At 42.7% G+C, this 11,981-nt stretch overlaps 1 protein-coding gene across 8 annotated transcripts in view; it reads right to left on the bottom strand.

The window, feature by feature from the left end:
* The window catches only part of TASP1 (taspase 1), a 244,122-nt gene extending 235,553 nt beyond the window's left edge, over positions 1 to 8,569 (bottom strand). For 6 of the 8 annotated variants that reach the window (XR_013831564.1, XM_079944648.1, XM_079944647.1 and 3 more), the window contains exon 1: positions 8,470 to 8,569. The gene's annotated coding sequence lies outside the window, so the exon portion shown is untranslated. Of the gene's footprint in view, positions 1 to 4,358; positions 4,565 to 8,086; positions 8,196 to 8,469 lie in introns of those variants that run through there. The other 2 variants (XM_079944645.1, XM_079944644.1) reach the window with 2 other exon arrangements.
* Between the last annotated feature and the right edge of the window lie 3,412 nt (positions 8,570 to 11,981).

Below are 11,981 nucleotides of genomic sequence, written 5' to 3' on the forward strand. Positions count from 1 at the left end.
GCCCATGCACCACAACTACTGAGCCTGTGCTCTAGAGCCCGCGAGCCACAACTGCCGAAGCCCGTGTGCCACAACTACTGAAGCCTGTGAGCCTAGAGCCCATGCTCTGCAATGAGAGAAGCCACCGCAATGAGAGAAGCCAACACAATGAGAAGCCTGCATACATCAACCAAGAGTAGCCCCCGCTCACAGCAACTAGAGAAAGCCCACGCACAGCAACAAAGATCCAACACAGCCAAAAACAAATAAATTAATTACATACATTCATTTAAAAAAAAAAAAACAAATTCTAACAAAATTATATGACTAAACCAAGAAATTAAAATAACACTTGTGCGTATACTTGTTAATTTTCATGAAAGCGTTATTTCTGAGGTTCTCAAAAGATAAATGATAAAATACAAAACTTAATAAAACAAATTACAAGCAACTTAAACCACAAAGTTTCCAATTTTTCTCACAAATTCACAAGCTTCTAGCAATCTTGGCTTAATAACAATAACGATGGCAGAACACACTTCAGACTGGGGAAAAGCGGATCATTTAAAACTCGACAGAGGGCTTCCCTAGTGGCGCAGTGGTTGAGAGTCCGCCTGCCGACGCAGGGGACACGGGTTCGTGCCCCGGTCCGGGAGGGTCCCACGTGCCGCGGAGCAGCTGGGCCCGTGAACCATGGCCGCTGAGCCTGCGCGTCCGGAGCCTGTGCTCTGCAGCGGGAGAGGCCACAGCGGTGAGAGGCCCGTGTACCGCAAAAAAAAAAAAAAAAACTCGACAGAGATTTGAAGAAAATACCAGAGTCATGCGGTTGAAATTACTTAAACACCTAGATTCACATTGTTAGGTAAAAATGTATACCTTATTCTAAATTGAGAAATGGGGAAGGAGGAGCACAAGTCTTTTCTAATAGAAAACATAAATAGTAACGTAAAGAGTGACTTAGCCAACTCGTCCAAAAGAACAGTGTTACTCAAAGTGTGGTCTGCAGACCAGTGCTTGTTACCAGTCTGCAAGAGATTATTTTATTCATATATTAATTGCCTTATTTTTCTTTATTGGAGTAAAATTGCTTCACAATGCTGTTAGTTTCTGCTGTACAGTTAAGTGAATCAGCTATATGTATACCTATATCCCTTCCCTCTTGGACCTCCCTCCCACCCCACCCCGCATCCCACGAATCTAGGTCATCACAGAGCACCGAGCTGAGCTCCCTGTGCTATACAGCGGGTTCCCACTAGCTATCTATTTTACACATGGTAGTGTATTTATGTCAAACCCAATCTCTCAGTTCATCCCACCCTCCCCTTCCCTACCTGTGTCCACATGTCCGTTCTCTACATCTAGTGCACATTTTCAATAAACAATGTGTACAGTTTTTGTAATTCTTTTCTATTTCCTCATGTTTTGTTTATAACTATATTTTTGAAACAATTTTATCTGCTACATCTAATACAATTATGAGCTTTTACTTTTATCTTTCATTCACAGTTCCATATCTCTGTTTTGTTTTGAGGTTTTGTGGTTTTTTTGTTTTGTTTTTTTCATTTTACAAAAGAAATGGTCAACAAAGGATTGAAAAAAATTTTTAACTTGGTCCTTCACACCAGAAATGGTCTGTGAAGCACTGCAATATGGTATTTTAACTTCCTTTAATTCCTGGTTAAAAAGAGTTCATTTAATTTTTATTATATGTCATTTCATTTAAAGGACAAATAATTTTAAATCATATATATATGCTGTTGTATTAAAATGTTTACATATATTCATAAATTTTGATTACAAAAGAGTGCTGAGGTTAATTACATAACAGTGGATTAAAATGCCTGTTTTTGTTTTTGTTTTAGGTGGTAGCTCTCTCCCTGAGGATGGATTTTCTTCCAACGACTTCACAAGGATCTGCATCAATTACCTTTATTTGACTTTGGTTATTTCTCTGAGATAGGTTACTATTTATTCCTGTGTCGGTTGACGAAGTCAATTTAAATGATTAGCAGTTCATCTGCCAGTCTATACCTGCCATGAGGTCTGGCCTAGCCATGAAATGAGCTTGGGCCCACTTGTCCCACAAACATAGTTGTGTGAAAACTCAGGCTTTGGAAAATTCAAAGCTTCAGTTTAAATGAAACCATATCCAAGCAGTATGAGCTATAAAACTTACTCTGACTCACTGTCATCAGATGCATTTTTTTTCATGAATAACAAGTTAGAACATCTATATTTTATAATGAATAAGATTTGATGTAATAGGCACTCTTAATATATGTGAGAGATTTAAAAACACTACTTCTCAAGCTTGTCTGAAAAAAATAAAATGTGGAAGATGAATCAATATGCAATTTCTTAAGCAATCTACCATCCCTCAGAGACTATCTGAAATTTTTTTATTTAGCAAACCATGTCATCTCAATAAACTCCCCCAAAAATGCTGGCCCCAAAGTTCTGCTGGACTGGGAAAGGAACTCAAGTAGACAGGCTATCCAATGTACAACTCTGGCCTCCAGCTCCCAATGGTTACTGGAATATTTTTAATTCAATTAGAAATGAAGCAATTTCTACTCCAACATCAGTTTTTGTTTAACTCAGAACCCACTAAAAGTCTGACCTTCCTAACAGAATTCCAACAAATGTCTCAAAAAACAAAAAGACAAAAGGTGGGGTGGGGGGGAAGTGGGCAAATCCCACTTTACAGAAAAATTATACAACAGTCTAACAGATCAAAAGATGCTAAACCGGGCTTCCCTGGTGGCACAGTGGTTGAGAATCCGCCTGCCGATGCAGGGGACACGGGTTCGAGCCCTGGTCCAGGAAGATCCCACATGCCGCAGAGCAACTAAGCCCGTGCGCCACAGCTACTGAGCCCGTGTGCTACAACTACTGAAGCCCGCGTGCCTAGAGCCCGTGCTCTGCAACAAGAAAAGCCACCGCAATGAGCAGCCCGCGCTCCGCAACAAAGAGTAGCCCCCGCTCGCCGCAACTAGAGAAAGCCCACACGCAGCAACGAACACCCAACACAGCCAAAAATAAATTAAAAAATAAATAAGTTTATATTAAAAAAAAAGATGCTAAACCTCACTCAGAAGAAAAATGCAAAATAAAACTACACTCACATATCATTGGACTAGCAAACAAACAAAAAAAAGTAAAATAATACCATGTTTTGAGGATATAGGGAACCAGGAGTTCTCATACATTGCTAGTAGCAGCAACTCAACATGGACAATTGGGCAAAATAAACCAAAATTATAAATACACACTGAAAGACTGTCTGTAATGGGAAAGATATGGACCAACAGTATGTCTTGATGGAAGTGCTTAAAAATAAATGCAGCTCTTGGAAAAAATGAGAACGTTCTTGATATACAAATATGAAATGATCAGTCTTGAAGACATTTTAGCAAGTAAAAAACACGTGGTACAGAAGTATATGCAGTACCATATTTTGAGGGAGGGGAGAAAAAAATACAGTTAAATATATATATGCAAAGCACAATCTGGAAGAATATATCAAAAAATAGCATTAATAGTGGTTACCAGAAGATTTGGGTGACTGGTGGACAAAGGAGGGATGGAAATTTCACTGTTTACCATTGTGTACCTTTTGATTTTGAAAATCTGAATTCATTACTTACAAAAAAAAAAGCTTTTTTATACATTTATTTATGAGAACACAGGTAACTAGCCAAGTCCAAGCCCCAAAATAGGGCAAGCCTATGGGATCCCACTTCAAACCTTCACTAAGAGGAGAAATGCCATATTCTGAAGGTTCTCAACACTCATCCCACCTACAGAAGGAATAGACAAAAACATGGCCAATCAACAATACTGGCCAGGGCTTCCCTGGTGGTGCAGAGGTTAAGAATGTGCCTGCCAATGCAAGGGACACAGGTTTGAGCCCTGGCCTGGGAAGATCCCACATGCCACGGAGCAACTAAGCCCATGTGCCACAACTACTGAGCCTGTGCTCTAGAGCCCGCAAGCCACAACTACTGAGCCCAAGTGCCACAACTACTGAAGCCTGTGCGCCTACAGCCCGTGCTCTGCAACAAGAGAAGCCACGACAATGAGAAGCCCGCAACGAAGAGTAGCCCCCGCTCACCACAACTAGAGAAAGCCCGCGTGCAGCAACAAAGACCCAACACAGCCATAAATTAATTAATTTTTTAAAAAATACTGGCCCAAGAGGTCTTTTTTGGTTTTGTTTTTCTGGATCTTGAACTTCTAGGGCCACACAAACCCCAGATAATCCTAATTTAAAAATAAATAAAATTAGTATTTGATCTCTACAGTTAAGACTAAGGAGTAAAAAAATAAATCATGACCAAAGATTGACATCAAATATATACCATCCTTTTCTAACTCACCTTGTAGTCATCTTGGACTGCGCCCAGTTTCCAAATCCTATAGATTTCTTCTCAAGCCTTTAACTTCCTTCTCCCTACTGCCTTGACCCTTGTTCAGCTCACATACCTCTTAGCATAAGCATTACAAAAAGCATATTAACTTTTCTCCCCAAATCCAGGCGGTCATAAAACAACCATCTACAAAAGGCTGCCAAAATAAATCTCATAAAGGACAATGCTAATCAAGACAAACAGCATGCCAAAAGACATGAGCAGGCAATACATAAAAAAAGAAATATAAACTGGATATCCAATATTAAAGAAAGAATATTCAAAGAAATACAAGAAAAAGGAAGAAAGAAATCTAATTAGCACTGTATTGCCATCATAAACTGATGTACCCGTTTTGAAAAGGAATGTGTCAGAAAGTACCAAGAGCCTTAAAATATATAATTTTGTATATACCCGCTCCCCAGAGATACTTTATATATGAACTAGTCTATATAGACACAAATAATACTACCATGGATTCCTCTAAAGAGTACTGGGAGACTGGAGAAGAGGGAGGGGCAAGGATGAAAGGGAAAATTGATTTTTCTCCTAATAACATCTCATATTTGAATTTTTTTTTAAGTGGGTACTATTTACTAAAAAGAGAAGATTTAAGTTCTCTGTCTCTGGGACCAAGATGAATGTAAATTAACTTGATTATCAAGGGCAGAAGAGAAACTCAGAATAAAACACTTTCTTTGCTTCAGGGACTTTTATGGCACTGATTTAAGGTCTAAATCTTGACTCTATTTCTCTCAAAGATTGTTTCATTTTCCTACTGCATGTGATGACACTATTTTTTTTTCCATTAAGCCATTTAGAACACTACCACATGTCCCGTTTGCCTCTGGTGTTGAAGTTTTTCACTGTAGATTTACTTAGTCTTTTAGAAGCAATTGAAGGAGGAAGGAAGTCATGGAATCCATTCATCTTAAGAGAAAGGCTTTTAGAGAAATCCAGCCCTTAAGCTATAGCAACTGATGAATAAAGAATCATTTTGTTGCTCTTAACATCATGAGATTGAAGGTTTAATGCCTCATTAAATGAGCTCCAAAACATACTTATTTCATCTTTGACCCAGTAATTCCACTTCTGAGAACATTTTCTACCAAAATAATTTTAAATACAGAAAAGGTTTTATGCCTTTTATGCTGTGTTTAACATAGGATAATTTAGAAAAACAAAAATCTGGGAGCGACTTAAATACCCAACATAGAGAAATAGTTAAGAAAATGATAATCTATGTGTTTCCGATCAACTGGTTTTTGAAAAGGGTGCCAAGGCCATTCAATGGAAAAAGGACTTTTCAACAAATGGTGCTGGGAAAACTGGAGAGCCACATGCAAAAGAATAAAGTTGGACTCCTACTGCACACCATATACAAAAATTAACTCTACATAAATCAAGCCCTAAATGTAAGAGCTAAAACTATATAAAACTCTTAGGGAAAAGAAAACAGGAGTAAATCATAATCTTGGATTTGGCAGTGGTTTTACATATGACACCAAAAGCACAAACAACCAAAAAAAAAAAAAAAAAAAAACCAGATAAATTGGACTTCACCAAAATTTTAAACTTTTGTACTTCAAAGGACACCCTTCAAGAAAGTGAAAAGACACCCCACAAGACGGGAAAAAATGGAAGAAATATTGCAATCTGATAAGGGACTTGTGTCCAGACTATATAAAGAACCCATACAACTTTAAAATTTCTTTAAAATTTTTTTAATTCAATTTAAAATTGGGCAAAGGAATTGAACGGACATTTCTCCAAAGATATACAAAGGGCCGATAGGCACAGAGAAAAGAAACTCAACACTATCAGACATCAGGGAAATGCAAATCAAAACCACAAGATACCATTCCACAACCAATGGAATGGCTATAATCAAAAAGACAGACAATAAGTGTTAGCAAGGATATGGAGAAATCAGAACCCTCATATCCTGCTTGTGCAGGCCACCTTGGAAAACACCTGGCAGTACCTCAAAAAGTTAAACAGTTACCACATGCCCCAGCAATTCCACTCCTAGGTATACATCTAAGAAAACTGAAAACATACGTCCACACAAAAACCTGTACATGAATGTTTATAGCAGAATTATTCATAATAGTCAAAAAGTGGAATCAATCCAAATGTCTATCAACTGATGATGGATAAACAAAACGTGGCATAGTTACATAATGGAATATTATTCAGCCATACAAAGGAGTGACGTACTGATACATAATACCACATGGATGAACCTTGAAAACATTATGCTAAGTGAAAGAAGGCAGACAACAAAAAGCCACATATTATACGATTCCACTTACATGAAGTATCCAGAATAGGAAAATCCATAGACACAAAGTAGATTAGTGGTTGCCAGGGGTGGGGGAACAAGGGGAGGAGAGATCAATGGTGAGTAACTATAAGGGTACAGAGTTTCTTTTGGAGGTGATGAAAAAGTTATGAAATTAGATAGTGATGATGAGTGCACAACGTTGTGAATATACTAAAAACCACTGAAATTTAAATTTAAAAGGGTGGAATTTTATGAATTATATCAAAAAAATCCGTGTAATAGACACAATGTATAAAACATGCTTTTTGGTTAAAATCACATTTTATACACATACACTATGATGCTAAGTAGGTTAAGAATACGCTATTTTGGGGCTTCCCTGGTGGCGCAGTGGTTGACAGTCCACCTGCCGATGCAGCGGACGCAAGTTCGTGCCCCGGTCCGGGAGGATCCCACATGCCGCGGAGCGGCTGGGCCCGTGAGCCATGGCCGCTGAGCCTGCGCGTCCGGAGCCTGTGCTCCGCAACGGGAGAGGCCACAACAGTGAGAGGACCGCGAACCGCAAAAAAAAAAAAAAAAAAAAAGAATATTCTATTTTTTAAATGTAGGGAATTCCCTGGCAGTCCAGTGGTTAGGACTCCCAGTGCTCTCACTGCCAAGGGCCCAGGTTCAATCCCTAGTCGGGGAACTAAGATCCCACAAGGCACACAGCGCAACCAAAAGAAAAAAAAAAAGTAGAAAGAAAGAGATCAAAATGTTGGGCTGAGGGCTTCCCTGGTGGCGCAGTGGTTGAGAGTCCGCCTGCTGATGCGGGGAACACGGGTTCGTGCTCCGGTCTGGGAGGATCCCACGTGCCGCGGAGCGGCTGGGCCCGTGGGCCATGGCCGCTAAGCCTGCGCGTCCGGGGCCTGTGCTCCGCGGCGGGAGAGGCCACAACAGTGAGAGGCCCGTGAACCGCCAAAAAAAAAAAAAAAATGTTGGGTTGGGGCTGGTGGAACCACAGATGATCTCTTTTTTAATATTTCTACATTTTCCAGATATTTTTTAGTAAGCAGGTACTGCTTTGTATAAGTGGGGGGAAAGCTTTATTTAAACAAAAAAGCAAATTATTAAACTCCCAAGTGTATGAAAATTCCTTAGCTTAGTATGCAATGATCTCAGTCACATGGTCCCCAAAATACCTTTCATTCCCCTCCCCTACAGAGGCGAATCAAGTTGAACTCCCTCCTTCCGGAAACACGATGCCCTCTATTTTCAGGGCACCTCCAGTTCCTGTTTTCCACCCTCTCCAGTTGCTCCTTTTCCATCTTCTTGGTCCTTTCCTCTTCCTTCTCCACCTGAGCAGTAAATGCTAACGTTCCCCGGGACTCTAACCAGGCCTCTATTACACTATAGGGCTGCTTTCCCCCACCTGCCACGCAGGACCAGGACGCACACCCTCGGGTCTCTACGAGCCTCGAACTCGGAGAAACCGCAGCCCAAGACTGCAAAGTGGGTGAAGGACTGCAAGAACTGCCTCCCCACACACAGACAGTCCCTTCCCCGGAGAGGGAATGAAGCCGCCAAGCTGCAGCCGCTGGGAGGGGCCCGCCGCGGGCCCCACGCGCGACCGAGACTCGGGCACGAGGGACGTCCCGAGTCCCTTCCTCCAGCACCGCCCCCAGCAAGGGGCATCCGGCGCGCCGCCCGCACCCGGCCCCGGAGAGGACGTCCCAGCGAGAGCGCGGCGCCCGGACAGAGGCAGCGCACGTCGGCGGCAAGGGCGCGGACAGCGTGAGAAAGAGAGACACTCACCCGCGTCAGCCCCGAGCCCTCACAGCACCGGAAGTAGTCACCCACCCGTTGCCAGGGTGAGGAAGCGAGGGTGACGTCAAGGTTTTCCATTGGCCGTGAGCATAACCACGTGGCCGGAAGCAGGCGCCCACACTCTGCTTGGTCTCCTCCCTCTGCCCCGGAGTGGTTCACCTGGTCGGGGAGGTGCAGGGAGGACACCACCTGGACCCTCGCCGTGAGCTGCGCAGGCGCCGTTGCCTCTCTCTCTTCACCCCGCCTCTTAATGAGCCGGAAGGATGTGATCGTCTTATCTGGGTGGTTGGCAAACTAGCGATGTGTTGCGGAATGAAGTTAAACTAGTCATCATTTATTAAGATGTCACTTAAGAGCTTAATTTCATTCAATCCTTGCAACCCCCCCACACAGTAGGGAAAACTAGAGTTCTGCCTGGATTACATGTGGGAGGAAAGGGCTAGCCTTGCCCTGGGGAGAAGGAAAATGCCGGTGGCCTTTCTTTTAGCCTCTAGCATCTAAGACCAAGACCTAGTAACATTATGTAATCTCTTTAATGTTTCCTTGTAACTATTAACATGAATAGTTACCATGTAACTGTAACCGAAAGTGGGATCCGGCTGCTTGCCGCTCAAAAGCAAATAAAGAAGAGGCAAGGTTGGTGGAAAGGAAAGTTCGCTATTTTGGATGTTGGATGTTGGCAAGCGGGCCGGGGGGCAACGCCTGTCCAAAGGCCAACTTCCCCAGACTGACAATCAGTGAGCAAGAGTTTTTATAGGTGGAGGGAGGGGGCTACATGCAGAAACAGCACAGTCAGCTCTGACAGTCATCTTAATCATGAGGTGATCTGACCAGTGTTCATCTGGATTGTTTTAAGTACAGTAAGTCTTCAGTTCCAGGGTTGGTTTGTTCCCATCTCCTTGAGGCCAGTTCTTGGAATTGTGGCAGCTTATGTCATGGCTACAGTCTGGTCATCATGTAGTCAACTTCTTCCACCTGGCGGGGGTTTCAGTATGTACAAGACAGCTCACAGGATATGGCTCAGAATATTAACAAGACAGCTCACAGGATATGGCTCAGAATATTATCTATAGCCCTTGAGAAGGAACTAAAGGTCCCTGACTATGCTTAATGACTAAATTATTATTATTCGGTCTCCTTTGACTGTTTTCCTTTGTTTCTGCATTTTCTCATTTCTCCGATTAAACTTATTCTTCAGCTAAAGTTTTTCCACAGACAAAAGGCAGGCTGAGGACATGGGGGCAAGGACCATAGGGTCCTGCTCCATTTCATAACCACCATTAAACCTGTCTTGGGAAGCAGAGATTAAAAGGAGTAGTTCTGGATAGCTCTCAAAGTGTGGTCCTATCACCTGGACTCGTAGCAGAAATGTGAATTCTTAAGCTTTACCCCAGACTTGCTAAATCAGAAACTTTGGGTTTGGGACCCAACAATTTGATTTAACAAGCTGTCTGAGTGGATCAGACACAACTAAAATTTGAGAACCACTGAAACAGAGGGACTTTCTCTTTAGCCTAGTTGCAGAGGTGGGTTGGGGGGTGATGGAAGGAGTGCCTCAGAAGGGGGAGCAATCAAGATGTGTACCTCCAGCAATCAAGAATGAGAGTCAGGGGACTTCCCTGGTGGCCCAGTGGCTAAGACTCCATGCTCTCAACACAGGGGTCCCGGGTTTGATCCCTGGTCAGGGAACTGGATCCCACATGCCGCAACTAAGTATTTGCATGCCACAACTATAGATCCTGTGGGCCGCAACTAAAGATCCCACATGCCGCAACAAAGATCCCTCATGTGGCAACAAAGATCCCGCGTACCACAACTAAGACCCGGCACAGCCAAATAAATAAATATTTAAAAAAAAAAAAAGAATAAGAGTGAGGAAGGCAATTTGGGGCTAGTATGGGAGACCCCAGAACTGATTCCCCTGGGATTCCTAGATAAATGTTTGTGTTAATTGTACAGGAAAGACTTTTCAACTGCTAGTAATTCCAAATTCATTTTATTAACTTTTGTATTCTCCAACATATTTTTCTGCTAGTATTTTTCTCTATGAACAAAAATAAAAGGGCATAAAAAGGTCTACTGTGAAAGTTATCTATAAAAACAGAATTTTAGATTTAAAAGGGAATGTAGGACCCTATATTAAAGTAAGTGGTTTAAAAAAGAAAAAACATGTGTGTAAGTTAGCATAGACAGAGGTAGTGCAGTGGTTAAGAGCAAGGATTCTAGAAGCAAGAGAATCTGTGTTCATATCTCAGCCCTACCACCTACCAATTGAGTCACCTTGAACAATTTACTCAATCTTTCTGTGACTCAGTTTCCTCACTTGTAAAATGAGGAAAATAACAGAATCTCTCATAGAGCTGTTCTGTGGAATAAATAAAGTATGTGAAGTACTTAGGAAAGTATCAGGCCCATAATAAGTAATCAATAAATGTTACTTAAAAAAAAAATTAAGTTCAGGCTTGTTACTATAAAATATGCAAAGACTCAAACTTCTTTCTCAAATAAATGACACAATGGTATTAAATAAACCAAAAATGTCCAGTTTGCTCTTGGAGTAACTGTTATTAAAATTTGGAAAATAAATTAGTACTGTGCAATTGGAAGGTAAATTCTATATAATATAGGCATTCATGTATTGAACAGATAATTAATTAGATCTTATGCATTGTACATGAGAGGTGCTGAGGGTGTGAAGGCTTGAAAGAAGGATGGGAGGGGGCTTCCCTGGTGGCGCACTGGTTGAGAGTCCACCTGCCGATGCAGGGGACACGGGTTCGTGCCCCAGTCCAGGAAGATCCCACATGCCGTGGAGCGGCTGGGCCCGTGAGCCATGGCCGCTGAGCCTGCGCGTCCGGAGCCTGTGCTCCACGATGGGAGAGGCCACAACGGTGAGAGGCCCACGTATCGCAAAAAAAAAGAAGGATTGGAGGACCAGAGAGGTCAGCAAACAGTCAATTCCAGAGCCAAGCACACCCAGCCCCAAAGGTGACACCATCAAGAGACAACTGTACCGATGAACCGGTTTGCAGGGCAGAAATAGAGACACAGATGTAGAGGACAACCGTATGGACACCAAGGGGGGAAAGCGGTGGGGGTGGGTGGGTGGTGTGATGAATTGGGAGTTTGGTACAAAATAGATAACTAATAAGAACCTGCTGTATAAAAAATAGGGCTTCCCTGGTGGCGCAGTGGTTGAGAGTCCGCCTGCCGATGCAGGGGACACGGGTTCGTGCCCCGGCCCGGGAAGATCCCACATGCCGCGGAGTGGCTGGGCCCCTGAGCTATGGCCGCTGGGCCTGCGCGTCCGGAGCCTGTGCTCCGCAACGGGAGAGGCCACAACAGTGAGAGGCAAAAAAAAAAAAAAAAGAACCTGCTGTATAAAAAATAAATAAAATTTTTTAAAAAAAAGAAGCAGCTGGGCTTCCCTGGTGGCGCAGTGGTTGAGAGTCCGCCTGCCGATGCGGGGGACACGAGTTCGTGCCCCGGTCTGGGAAGAT

Source organism: Stenella coeruleoalba, assembly GCF_951394435.1.
Source record: "Stenella coeruleoalba genome assembly, chromosome: 15".
Taxonomy (NCBI): Eukaryota; Metazoa; Chordata; class Mammalia; order Artiodactyla; family Delphinidae; genus Stenella; species Stenella coeruleoalba.